Source organism: Harpia harpyja, chromosome Z, assembly GCF_026419915.1.
Source record: "Harpia harpyja isolate bHarHar1 chromosome Z, bHarHar1 primary haplotype, whole genome shotgun sequence".
Taxonomy (NCBI): domain Eukaryota; kingdom Metazoa; phylum Chordata; class Aves; order Accipitriformes; family Accipitridae; genus Harpia; species Harpia harpyja.
The window spans coordinates 6,403,853-6,417,705 of NC_068969.1; the positions used below are offsets into that span (position 1 = coordinate 6,403,853).

At 52.3% G+C, this 13,853-nt stretch overlaps 1 protein-coding gene across 3 annotated transcripts in view; it reads left to right on the plus strand.

Moving 5' to 3' along the window:
* CACNA2D2 (calcium voltage-gated channel auxiliary subunit alpha2delta 2) overlaps nt 1–13,853 on the plus strand; it is a 226,119-nt gene that overhangs the window by 156,096 nt on the left and 56,170 nt on the right. The window lies entirely within an intron of this gene.

Genomic DNA, 13,853 nt, shown 5'->3' on the forward strand with positions numbered 1-13,853 from the left:
CCCGGGGAGCAGCCTCGCAGAAGGCTCTGGTGCCTGTGACCTGGGGTGTCACATCGCGCGGGGCCAAATGTGCCCTGAAGCTGTCCCAGCTGGGGGGGGAGCTGGGAGCTGGGGGCAGGGACGAAGGTGTTAGGGCATTGCCTCCAGACCAGCTGCTGGTGTAGGTGAGCCAGGAAGAGATTCAGGAAAGACTGGTTTTTATGGCTGTTGCATCCAAAATTGTAGTGATTTTGGAAAGAAACAATACTGTGATGGTTTCTTTCTTTCCTATGTGTTTCATGCTGATTCTGCACGTGCAGAGCAGGGCCTGGAACCAGGCGGGTGCTGCTCCCCGCTCCTGTTTCACCTTGTTTTACTTTCTGGGGAGAGAACGGGGAATAAAAATGTTATTCACTTTTCTCTGAAAAACTCTTGACATTTTTCCCATAGCTCTAACCTTTCACTCAGAGTTTCTTGGAGGAAATCAGTTATATTGGATGCCTTGGTGTTACAATTCTCCTCTCCCCCTGCTTCCTCCCGTCGTGCATGTTGTTTCTGCTCGCTGTTATTTCCATACCTTCTCTCTCCAGCCAGCCCTCCCCGATGGTGTTTGGAGCTGTTTGGGCATAGGCAGTGTACTCCATTCCACGTCCTGCCTCGAACATGTCCCAGCCCACTGGATTGCATTTTTGAACAAGAGGGGGAGCGGGCAGCATCTTCCCATATCCCCGTGTTCGATCTTAAATGGCAAATGGGTCACCTTCCATTAAGTGTGCCACACATTTGAAAAAAGCAAAACAGAAAGGGAAAACCAATGAGAGCAATGGCAAGGTTTGGTTTATCTAAAGTATGAGCTAATTCTGCTTGCCTGGGTTTGATGCTACATCAAGCACCAGCTCAAACCGTAGACCTACCACAGAGAAACTGCACACGTTTGAGCTCTCATCCTCCTGTAGCTTTGTACATACGTTGTCTGCTGGGGAAACGCTCCATTTTAGGAAGCGGCTAGAAATGTTTACAACAAATGATGTAAAAATCAATAGACTTGCTGCTGAAGGGTCTGCCTCCCTGCTGGTGGTGAGCTCCAGGAGAAGGCATCTCGGTGCTCTGCTCCTGCGGCTTCAGCCTCGGCGCAGTCCTGGTTGACGACGGGTTGCCCCGGGAGAAATGATAACACCCTCGTGTTCTAGTTTATAAGGTAGCAATCAGATCAGGTCAGGTTTATGATCCACCTAGCTTATTACTATCTCCATTAGTAGCTGCTGGCAGATGTTGGGAGAGAAGGATTATTACTCTCGCAATGCATACTTAGCTGGCAGATTATTGAAATTTCTTTCTAATCCTAAGCAGTTACTTGGGAGGTATAAATCCTTGAGTGATAACACTTACTTTCCTCTGTACTTTGATCTCGGCTAGCATAACCGATGATACTCTGATTAATCTGATTTTTGTTCCTTAAAGAAAGTATCATGTCCGTGGCATCGCGAAGCATTGAGTTCCACAGGGAACTGTGTTTCTCATCATCAGATCTGAACATTTAAATAGTCGAACTCAGAGGTACCTTCTCTCTTACATGGGGGTTTATATCTCTGTGTCCTTTGAAATTCATTTCTTCCTTTAAGTGAATCAAATCTCCTGAACGTTTTCAGTCTGTCACTGCCTGGGTTCCTCCCATGCTCCCAGCAGCTGTGTTGCTCTTCCATGCCCCGCAGCTGCCTCTTCCCCTGGCTCTGCATGGCAGAACCACGCATGGTGTCACAGATGAGGGACCCACTGATTTATAGACCTGCTTGCTAATATGACAGTTTTATTTACCGCTCGCTTCTGAGCACAAACTAGCATCTTTGGACCATCGCTTCCACTAAGATGTTTGTGCTCCGGAGTGCCTCCATCTCTTCTGCAAATGGTTGGGGTTAATTTGGAACTGCATCAGCATGCGTGACGGGTCCTAGTTGTTGTTCCCCAAAAGTGGTACCTTGGATGTGCTTGCCCTGAATTTCACCTGTCGACGTGCTGTTGAATTCTCTGATTGAGCCGACTCCTTCCAAAGCTGCTTGCATGTGTATCTAGTCCCATCTGATGTTTTTCCCCTCCATAAAGGATTGCCATCTTCTCACTGCATATGTATTCCCACTTAGGATGCTCCACTGTTCCCTCCTACAGCCAGAATTTTGATGCCTCTGCATTGGAAGACATCCTTCTCCTTTACCTTGTGCTCTTCCCCATCCTCTTTCATTTCTCCATCCCCAGACTGACCAGGCTTAGCTGAGATCTGTTGCATGAAGAGTGTGCTTTCAGATTGGTTTGCTTTTCAGGAGGCGAGGAGGCCCCAGCAGCTGAGCAGTAATGCACTTTTAGAGGTCCTTAGAAGAAAGGCTTTGCCACAGGTTTTCTCAAGTCAAATCTCCACCCTCCCCTGCACTTGTTTTTGTTTTCCCTTTCCTCCCATTTGAACCACAAAAAATTAGGACATGATGGGAAAGGTTGAAATGGATGACAGTGGTTCTACTAGTCTGCAAGCTCGGCATGGCTCAGCCCTGCCAAGGTGTTCAAAGGGAAGACAAATACCAGTCTTGTAGCACCTTGTACAAATGAGGTGGAGTAACCCTGGCTCCCTCCTCAGCACTGGCTGGGTCCTGGCTGCTGCTGGCTTGGGGTCTGGTACCTGGTGGCATGCTTCAAGAGGGATGCAAAATGAAAGACAGACAGAAGGACAGAAAAGAGGATTAGAAATCAAGGGCCTGTTTGCAGATATTACCAGAAGAGGTTGGTTTTTTTCTGGAGAAGACGGAGGTAAAACATGATAACAGCTTTCAAATACATAAAAGGTAGCTGTTGCTGGGGAGGAGGCAGTAATGAACCGCTCTTCCTTCCCCACACCTGTGTAACTTTTAAACCCTTTGGTATTTTCCCTTGCATTTATCCCCTTTGCTGCAGCTTCTGTCTGCCGCTGCATCGCGTGAGCCAGGGGAGCGGTTTTACCTCTGCCTGTGCCGTTCCCCATCACTCTGAAGGCCCCAGCTGCAGGAGCCCTGTGATGCCCTGGGGGGCTCAGCTCAGAGATCCCAAAGGTTTGGAGACCTGGCTCAAACACAAGATTGACTTGTATTTATCCTATATCTCACGATTTTGAAGGTCATCTTCTAGCAAGATGAGAGGAGCGTGAAGGGTGTTCGGTTAGCGTTGCCGGGATTAGCTTGGGCTTGCTGCGGTCACGCTGACGGCAGCCCGGCAGCAGCGTGGTTCAGTGGCTCTTGCATTGCTCTGGATTTCAGTGTCGGTGCTGTGCTGGTCACACCAAGGTGCCAATGTCTAAGCCAAGGTGGTCTCCAAGGCTCCTCTCCAGGGCCCACCAGGGTTGCAGCAGCAACTGCTCAACCACGTGCTTCAACCCTAAAGTGGGACACGAACACGTCCTTATGGATGGTGTTGAATCAGCACCTCCACACTTCTTATCCTGCTGTAAAATCTTTGAAAGCTGGTGATATCTTGAGCTAGAGATTTCTTCTGGCTCCAGCATTTCAGACACTCGTGTACTGAATGACAAAACAACTGAGCGTCCCTTGCAGCCACTTCAGCAGGGACAGCAATAGGACGCAGTACGTGCAGTGGTCAGTTGGGATCGCTTTCCTTCTGCTTCACCACTTGCCCAGCTCAGCCTTCAGCAGGGCTCAGGCAGGGACACATCTCCGCAGCTCTTATTTATATATTTTTTCCTCCCCTCACTCCTCAGAGAAATCAATTCCATTCCCCAAACAATGGCGAAGGCCTTGAGGAGATATTGATCTGTGGCAGAGCTGGAGAGGGGAGCATTTGTGACACAGAGTTGCTCTTTTGTAAGTGAAAGATAATTACCAGATCATGGGGACACTTGCTGAATAGGATGACATTAAATAGGCATCAGGGTGAAGGGTACCAGTGCCTCTGAATGAAGCATCGGCATAGTGCTGTCCTCCCCGCCAGCTCCAGCCCCTCCTCCCTGCTTCCCGCTGCCGTTTCTCTTGCTCCCCACCCCAGTCCCTCCTTTTGTCCCCCCATTCCTTCCAATTTCATCTCCCTGTCCTCTCCCCATGGTTCCCGGTCGTCCTGTCTCCCCCAAATAAACACTGGGCAACGCTGCCTTGAATCCCTTCTTGCCAGCTGGGGATCCCTGCTGCAGCAGGGATGCACCCGGAGCCAGCCGGCTGCCGTCCCCAAAACCAGAGCACCAGAAGGGGCTGCTCTCCTCGCCATGGTTTTGCTGGTGCTTCCAAACCCTGGTTGATTTATTTAAGTGATAGTAGGGAAAATAGACCACTGCAACAGCACCGAGCACTGTAGCAGTGAACCCCGTGACGATTTTAATAACTTCCAGGTAAGGGGTCTTCGATGGGGCAGAGGACTGTCCCCCTGCTGCGAAGCTTCTGCTAATGGGTCTGGGGTAGGGGTGGCTGCTGGAGGACCCGGAGCTCAGGTCCTGGCTTGTACTGCTGGCGGTGGGTTCCCCTTTGGGAGCTCATGGTTGACTCTCAGCATGTTGGTAGTAGCCAAGCTCGTCTGCTTGTGCTGTCCCCAGGAGGTCCCAGCTCGCTGGAAGTTGTGGGGACAAGGTGTAGCCACAACCATGCTGTAGCTGCGTGGGTGAGGGCACAAGTGGGGCTGAGTGTGGTGGGAGGGTCAATAACCCCTAGAGCTAGAGCAGACCTGGAAAAGGGGTGCTCAGGAGTCTTGTCTCCATCCCATGCTGCTCCCAGGACCTCGTGGGATGCTTTCCCCTCTAGAGCAGCACTTGCCACTGCCGTGAGTTACGGTCCGGTTCGGCTCATGGAGGAGCCACAGCAGATTTGTTGTCCTGGGCTCTCCAAGGCATCCCCATCAGCTGCTGGCTCTAGGGTACATGTCCCAGAGCGATGGGGGCCTTGGCACAAGGTGTGTTTCCAGGTGTCACGTTAGCGGGCAGCTCTTCTGCTTGGGCTCAGTGTTGTGGGCACTCGAAGCCGCGTGGGGATGTTCGGTTGCAGGGCTGGATGCCGGTGCAATTCAGTGATGACTGGGAGAGCCGCTGCCAACTGCGTCTCATGAATTGGCACAGTGCAATGTGAAAAAAAAAAACCCACAACTCAAAATACTATGTTGTAAAATGTCCCTTTTTATTTACACTGATACTGGTAGCATTCTCTTAATTACTTGCTGATACACTACAAATGGATTATGGTGCATTTTGCAGGATTAATGGATCCTTTGTAGGATGAGCCACCCTCAGACCAGGCACTCTGCAGGCCTGGGAGGGAGGAGAGAGGGTCCCATCCCTTTGCGGGGGCATCGGGAGCTGCGTGTCCCACCAGCCATCACTGACTCGCTAGGTCTCATCCAGACGGTTCATAAAATCTGCTACCGCAGCCTGAATGCAAGGTCTGTGCTCCCAAACGCTTAAAAAACCCAGAGAGGGGTAATCGCTATCTTCATGTCTGCACGGGCAAGTGATGCTGGGGCCCTTCAGCCTCACGCCCTGGCTCCGGAGGTTTCTTTTGATTCCAGCACATTTCCAAACCCCCTGCTCCAGTACTGGGGTTCTTCTAAAGAGGAGGTGCTTCCCGGCTGTTATCAGTGTGGTATTGGAGATAACCGAGCGCTTTCCTTTACTCCCAGGGCGAAAGGGCTCTGGTGTCTGAGGGTGTGAGCTGATAATGGCAGGAGCTACCTCCAGTTGTCCCCTTGACTTCAGCAGGCAGGGAGCTGACACCTTCAGCTGGGGCTGCTGCTGTTATTTCTGCCTGGTTCCTGCTGCTCCCGTGCAGCACCTTTGGGGTTTGCATCTTTGCGTTTTGCACCTTTGGGTTTTGCCCTTTTGGATTTTTCACCTTCGGGTTTTGCACCTTCGGATCCCGGCCAGCAAGGTGCCGGGCTGAGCAGGGTGTTGGAGCAGCAAGCTGGGATTTCCATGCCTCCGTGAGCTGCCAGCTCCCTCGAGCAGCCCTGTGTCTCAGTGTTATTAAATGTCTCGGTGTTATTCCCTGCCATCACCAGGCGAAAGCTGGCTTCGCAGCCTGACCAGCACCATGTGAAAACAACAGAGTAGGGAACCTTGTGCCTTTAAAATTAAAAAAAATAATAAAAAAAAAGCCCATTACCATTATTGAATAAAATACCAACAATTTAAAAAACTCTTTTAAATATTGTTGCTGCATTTCCAGCTGTTAAAATCTTCTGTATTTAGTTATCATAACAACGAAGTGCTGCGGCTGATTTGAGCAGCGGGGAGGCAGCACCATTATTCAGAAGGGTTTTAAACGGTCGGGTTTTCTTCCTCGCAGTGGTGCTCTCTCGGCTATTAAAAGTCCCTTTGTTGCCTTGGCATCTCTGGCCTGGGTGGCGGTGGTGGCACCCGCGCATTGGCGGAGGGCCTCGCCAACGCTTAGCAACACAGCGGTGCCACACGCCTTCGGCGGGATGCCGAGGAGCCGGGCATCGCGGGTATCTGCAAAAAGCAAAGCAGAAAAGCTCTGCCGCGTCGCCGGGGAGGTCTCACGCTGCAGAGTTTGTGGGGAGAAAGATACCGGAGCGAGCAAGACCTGGGATGCTGCTGCAGGGAGCGCAGGGCTATTTAGGGAGGTCTTCTCGGCCAAGCTGAGCCTGTAGGTACTGGAGGAGGTGGGCATGCCTGCAGCCAGGTCTGGCAGGGCAGGAGGGGGTCGTGCTGTGTCGCCAGTTTGACCAGACCATCCCTGGCCTGACTGCAGAGACACCCCGGCAAGGCAGAGGTGGTGGGGAGCGGGCGCACAGGGTGAGCATCCCGGAGGTAGGATCCCCACGCTCGCTGGTTGAGCTGGATGAGCGACGTTACAAAGGGCGCACAAAGCCACGTAGCTCGCTCCCGCCCTGGGGAACAAGAGGTCCTTGTTGCAGGTGGCAGGGGGGTGCAGCTGAGTAATGCAGGATGGGGGCTGGCAGCCTCCCTGCAGCGGCACGTCGAGGGCAGCTCGGTCGGGGGATCGGTGATTGTGTAGGTGAGATGATTGCTGAGCACTTGGTTTCCTGACCCCAAATTGGTGGGGATGGAGAAGAGGGCAGAGGCATCTGGTGCGGGAGACTGCTGCAGGGGCTGGGGTGGCTGGAGAAGCAGGAGCAGGCTGAGGACAAGGATGCGGCAGATTTCCTTCCTATAGAAAAATGCTATTTTAGTACCATCTCCCCAAGGTGGCGAGGGTTGGCAGAGATGTGAAAAAGTGTGGAAAGACTCGCAGAAACTTCTTGAAGGGCCAGGCGGAGGCAGGCTGCTACCGTGCAGCCTCTGGGGACCACAGGAGCCGGTGAGCCTGGTGGGAAGGACCTGCAGTGTGCGAGTGCCCGTGGGACAGCTAAGGCAAGCAGAGGCCCTGGAAGGAGGTGGCAGAAGATGCCAGGTCCAAGTGACACAAGTTCACAGTGCTGCCGGCGGAGCGGCGGGCAGGGCTGGCAGCGACCCGGCCTCTCAACCGTCACGTTTCGGGTGCCAGGCCACATGAAAGCCGTGTAAACAGGAGTAACCGTACTGTCCCCAGGCTCCCCGCCACGGCGGCGTGTTCCCCAAAAGGTTACCTCCAACCAGCAGCGCATTGTGGGTAATGAGATGCAAATTGATAGCGAGACAATAAGGCTGTCTTGTGAGCCCTTCCGACGGGGGCCAGTGTTTAAAAGTCAGCCTGATTGCCTCGTTGGCAATTTGCATAGCATTAACCAGAGAGATTTTCTTTTTAAACTTGAACTTCTTTTTTTTTTTTTCCAGAGGTCACCTCAAACTAATTACAGCTCCAGCACTGCTTTACAAAAGAGGGCTCTGCAGCTGCGATGGCAGGGTTGGAGTGTGAGGAGGAGACTTTCCCAGCACAGGGTGGGGGGAGACCTCGTCTATGTGAACTCAGGCGGATTTTTGTGTGCGCACCGAGATCGTTTAATGAGAGAGCCCCACTGGGTTTATGTGGGTGCCGAGCACTGCGTCTGCTATGGGAGACGGCAGGGTCAGGGCTGGAGCCCCAGCAGACAAAAAGGGTCGATCCCCTCCGTTGTTATCTCCAGCGCAGGCACAACCTCCTCCACGGTCTCACCTGCAAATGCAGCTTCGCTGGGCTGGAAGATGGGGTGACAGCGCTGCCCGCTTGCAATGCTGCAGTGAAGAGGGTTGGAAAAGCCAAGCCTTGGGGTGTTTGTGCCTTTTCCTTCACCATGGTTTAGTTCAAATAGGGATTTCAAGGTGTTTTATTTGAAGTTGGTGTAAAAGAGACCAGGGACCTTAGCCAAGGAGGTCTACAGGACAGTGGTGTCAGGCTGCTGGGGGCATGGTGTTGTGGTTCTTTGGCTCTAACCTGGGCCATTTGCTTTTACACTTGAATTCTGCCTGGGCTGTTAGTTTGGATTCAAACTGGGCTGGAGTCCACTTAGTCTTGCAGTTGGACTAGATGATCATTGTATGTCACTTGCACCTGAACTATCCTATCCTATCCTATCCTATCCTATCCTATCCTATCCTATCCTATCGCAGGTTCATAGCTTAGCGTAGATCTTTGCTAATCCAGTTCGGTTTGACCAGGGTGAGGAGCAGTGCTTTCACTGGGCAGCTCTGCCAGCGGGTCTGAGCAGCAGCCTGGAGCAAAAGCAAGCAGCTTGGAGGGAGCTGGTGCTGCCATCTCTTCCCCAGTACAACGGCTGCCCAGCCTGCGAGCAGGCACAAGGCTCTTCGGAAGTTCAGCTAAGCCAATGCGAACACGTGGCTAGCCAGGACTGTGACGGAGCACCTCTCGTTATCGAGGCTGTCTTCAAGACATGAAGCGCACGCTCTGTGCTCAGTGACCCTGGGTGGACGTGGCATGGCCCTTCCAGATGGCGTCTGTCTGCTGCGATGTTCGGTGGATGGGGTTTGTCACCGGTTGTGCCACGGTGCGAGTGGTCCGTGCAAGGCGGCGAGTCCCTGCCGTGGGAGGCAGTGAGTCGGTGCGGTGGCAGGTTTGAAGAGCCAGCTGGACAATTTTATGACCATTAATATCATTTGTAGTTATGCAGGCCGTGGCTATGATACAAATAATTAAATCTCATGCTTGACAGCATCAGCCGATCGCTTGCTGCAGTCAGGAGTGAATCTCCTACGCAGAGCATGCGCGACTGATTAACTCTGTTACAGAGGTTGGTTTAGATCTCCTTCCTCTGGCTTGTTCCTCGGTTTCCTTCCTCCCAGCTGCAGCTGTGAGGCTCAGCACCAGCAGATCCCCTTTTCCTCCTTCAGAAAAGCCCAGCAAGAAAGTTGTCCTCCGAGGTCCCTTGGCAGGGGTGGAGGCAGGCCAAGCAGGACTGTTCCCCAAGCTCCCCACCAACATCTGCTGTGTGCCCAGCCATGTCCCAGACACCCTGGCCAGGTGATGCTGGAGACCTGACACCTCTCAGATTCCCCTCGGTCCTCCCTGCTGCTGTTGTCAGAGGCTGGAGATGCTCGGAGGAGCAGCCTGCTCTGGGATGGCGTCCCAGCTCCTGTTGCCTGGTCTGCAGGTAAATCTGCCTGCTGGGGGGCATCCTCTGCTCCTGCCCTAGGGTCTTCAGGCCATTTGCTCATTTGCCTCCCAGCTTCTGGCAATCCTCAGGTCCTGAATCCTTGGGATCTTTCCCTCTGGGCTGCCACGAAGCACTTGTCATCTCCTACCAAGCCGGTGTGTGGCTGTGGCCTCATCTCGCAGCATTCTTCAGCCTCGCCTCCTCTTCATTGCCCGGAGAGGCTCCTCCTTCCAGGCTGAAGCCAGCTGGATACACGCACATCATCTTCTTTGTCTGTGCCATCCTTCTACCCTGACTTTTAGTGTATTATTATCTGAGATGTTAGGCCCAAGAGCAGAGCTCACAACACTCCTCTGGGTTTGTCAGTGGCTCTGACGCTCTTGATGTCTTCTCCGTTCCCTGAGCAGCCCCTTTCTGGGACAACATCCCAGCCAAGCCTGGAAGGACGAAGATCAGCAGCTCGATGGCACCGGGTTATTGAGCAACGCTGGCTTAGCAGGTCACCGTGGCACTGTCCTGCTTAACCAGGGACAGCAGAGCTGCTGCTGCCATGGCTCTGTACCTCGTCAAGGGAATCGGGGTGGGAAAACTGAGCAGAGAATATTTTTATATTTTTCCATCTTTTTTTTCTTTCTCTTTCCTCTTTTTTTTTCCATTCCTAAAGATTGAGTATAATCAGAGCTAATCAGAAAATTATGAGCTGTCTGATTGCTGATTAGATTCCTAATGTTAATATAGTCAAGAAGCCTCTCTTAGCGTTGTATTTTAAGAGAAGTGTAAAAATAACGTCTTAGAAGGAGCAAGCCAGAGCTGCTGGAGCAGCAGGGAACCCAGTGCTGGTTCCGGTGAAGCAGAGCAGGGTTTCACCACTGGCAAGAAATTCAGGCCAGCAGAGAGGGAAGGGACAGGACCTACCCAAACCATAACCAGGTGTGTTGGCTTCGAGGGGGCTGCAGAGCCTGCAAGGAAGAGCATAAAACCAACCCTTCTCACGGGTTAGTCCTTGCGCAGAACCAGATCTAGGAATTTCACTGCTGTGCTCTGGGAGCGGGCATGCAGCTTTGTGTCTTACTTCCCTTCCCAACAAATAGCATCTTCCCAGATAGATTAGTTCTTGCATCTCCCGGTGTCATACAGGCAAGAGACAGCCTCAGATGATGGTGAAAAGGAGCCCGGGATGTGCCAAACGCCGGTGAGTGGGACCGGCATGTCTGAACCTGGTGCTGAGCAGCCAACTGAGAGCAAGCAGGGTGCAGGGGATGTTTCAGCCAGAACATGGCACGCTCTGGTGGGATCACCAAGACGACGGCAGGGGAACTGGGCTGGGTTTTATACTCCTTCCTCCCAAAGCCTTCCAAAAAATGTGCATTTGTGATGTAGGCTGTATCCAGGGTTTATCCTTCAGCTCTTCCAGCTCTGCTGCCGTAGTGTTCCCAGTACTGTGCCAGCCAGGCACCCTGTGCTGGGGTGGTGGCATTTGCTGCCTTGCTTTAGCTCTCACCCATTCAGAGCTAGGCAGGGGACTGGGATGAGGCTTGTCTGCTGCCTGTGCTGCTCTGGCAGCGCCCTGCCACGGCTTTCTTTCCAGGACCGGGGAAGTGCTGGGTGCTGCTCAGCACCGTCATTACTGCCCCTCTTTTTGCTGGTCTCACAGATGCACCAAGCTGTTACATCTGGCTGCCCTTCTCTGAATTTCGTGCTGGGCTTTCAAAATTACAAGTAAAAAAATATTACTGCTTGGTGGGTGTGAGAGCAGGCAGGGCAGCGGGCTGCAGAGCTGCCGTGGCCGCAGTGTGGCATCCTGTGTGTGAGCTGGTACCATACAGACCAGGGGTGAAAAGGCTTTGCTGCCGCCCTGCTGCCGTGGGACGGGCACTGCTCGGGCAGGAGGAAGCCTCAAAATAAAAAAAACAAACCTGCAAAGCCTTGCTGACAGTGGTGGAGCCGCCCTTGCCCAAAAGGCAGGGGTGAGATGCCCTCTGGGGAGCTGGTGAGCACAGAGAGGATGCTCCCACAGATGCTGGTGGGAGCTGGGGGAAATCCTTGTCCGCTTGTGCTTGGCTGACCCATTGCAAAAATCTTTAGGGCCTTCCAGAAGCAGAATTGGAGGGAGATGCTGTGTGGTGGTGGCCCAGGGTTGAGGTTTTTCCCTTTTTCCCCTGTTTAAGCGCTGAGGATTGATCCACAGTGTCCCCAGCACGGGGCTGGTGCCTTGAACTGTGCAGTGAAGCTGCCAGCCCTTTCCACAACTTTTGTCCCCAGTCTCCACCAGCACCAGCATGACAATAACTCCCTGGCTGAATGGCAGGTATTATGTTCTGGCACACTAATGTTCCCGTTAATAAGCTCCTCGCCATTCACCGTGTATTTTACTTGATTCATCCCGATGGCAGTGCTATATAATGGACTATATACTGTAATTGTCCCCCATTGTCACCACTTAATAACTTAGTATGATGTTATCACAGTAATTTGTATATTTTTTTGCAAACTTTGATGAATTATATTTTGTTCTTAGTGAATAAAAAAAAAATCAGGGAATGGTAAAAGAAGGCAGAAGTTAGACAGAAGTCTGCTCTAATTGCAGAGTGGGCTTAATAATACAAATGTCTGTAGCTGGCCTCCGGGCTGCTTTTGTTTCTGAGCCTTCAGGAACAGGCCACTGGGCCAGCTGGGAAGGAGCTGCTATTAAATAGCATTTATTTTTTAAAACATCTTGATCAGCAGGAATTGGCTCTGTGCTTGGGGAATTTATTTTGCTTTGCTTGTTCCTGATGAGCCCAACCTCAAACACAGCAGGTGGGATTCATGTTTGTGTCCATGGGCAGGGGCAAGGGGTGATGTCCATGGGGTGGGTGCAAGAGCCAGGAGGATGGCCGTCATGGTGAGCAAGAGAGTGCAGATGTTGGCCACTGTGCTGTGCGTGGCTCGGGCATCGCAACAGTCTCAACATCTACTTAGACATTTGGGGAGGAATTTGGGCCCGAGGTTGAGCAGCAGCAGGTAGAAAAGCTATGCTGGAGCCTGGACAAGCATCTTCTCCATGTTTGAGCTCACCGGCTGCCTCTCCAGGTTAGATGTGCAACATCCCACCAGATATTTGTGGCTCTCAAGCGTTTGTCAGCATCTCCGAGTGCTTATGGTTCCTGACCCCATGTCTGGCAGGGGAAGGAAAAGTCCAGAAGAGATCAAACCCCAAATGCAATGAAAATCAAGGCAGGGAGATGGATGCCTGGGCTGGAGCGCCCCGGGTGGAAGGCAGGGGAGGGCTCCTCGGCATCCACGAGGCGGCAGGTAGGGACCTAAATGAGTTTTTCTCTGTAACACATGTCCTGACCTTTTTTAAAAAATGAAATCTATTTTATTAATTTTTTCTTTTTATCAAATCCATCCATGAAACATTAAAGATATGACTGTGGAAAAGGTCAAGAAACGTGTAGTTGCTGAAATCTTGTTCCAGTTGATAGCTTTTCCCTTAGGGGAGCTCTTCCGCGCCTTGTCCTCCCCCACCTTGGTCTTTAAAACAAAAAATGTCAAGTCGTCTTGAGTTTTGGGTTTAACAGTAACGCCAAAACGTGCTCCTGGAGTGGGATGGAGGGAAGGGCATTGCGGGCTCCCCAGCAGTGATGCTGCCCTTGGGGAGCTGCAGGGTCAGGCCAGCGTTGCCGTAGGGAAAACCTGAGGTGGAAAGGATTTCTCCTGACAAACGCAGACCCCAAGGGAGGGCTGCAGGGTCTCCAGCTGTGCCGGAGCCATGCACCCCAGGGAAGGGAGAGGCCCCTCAGGGGGCTGGTCTGCAGTGAGGGCACGTCTCAGACAAAATGAATAAAGATGAAGTCCAAGAAATGGGTGTAGTGGTGAGTGAATGCGCTTTGAGTCCCTCTCCTTGGCTTCAGTGGCTCTTTATCTGCCGTGAGAATGGAAGGCAATCATGCTTGCCGAAGGAGAGGGAGGGCAGCTGAGCTCTCATTACAGGGGGCTTTATTAGCATCAACGCTTTCTGGGGACCATGTCTGCTGGGCAGGAGCTACATGCCCAGATTTGCAGTGGGAAGCAAGAGCACTCTCCTTACAAAAGGACCAAGAGAAGGAAGGAAAGAAATGAAAAGACAATAATGGAGTCAGGAGTGGGTCTCTATTGAAACTCTCTGGAAAAATTAAATTAAAGGAACATCTGTGGAAGCCAGGAAATGGAGAGACACAGGGTGAAGTCGAGTGAACGCATCTCCTGCCAGGGGTTGGGCTGGGTGTTGGACGCAAGGGTGGCCATCAAACCCCCTTGCATCCATGGTGGTGGTTTGCTGCTGTTTGGTTCCTTCTTTTATCGTAACACCAAGGAAGGTGGGTCAGGAGTTGGGCTTGCTGTGCTGTAAAAAT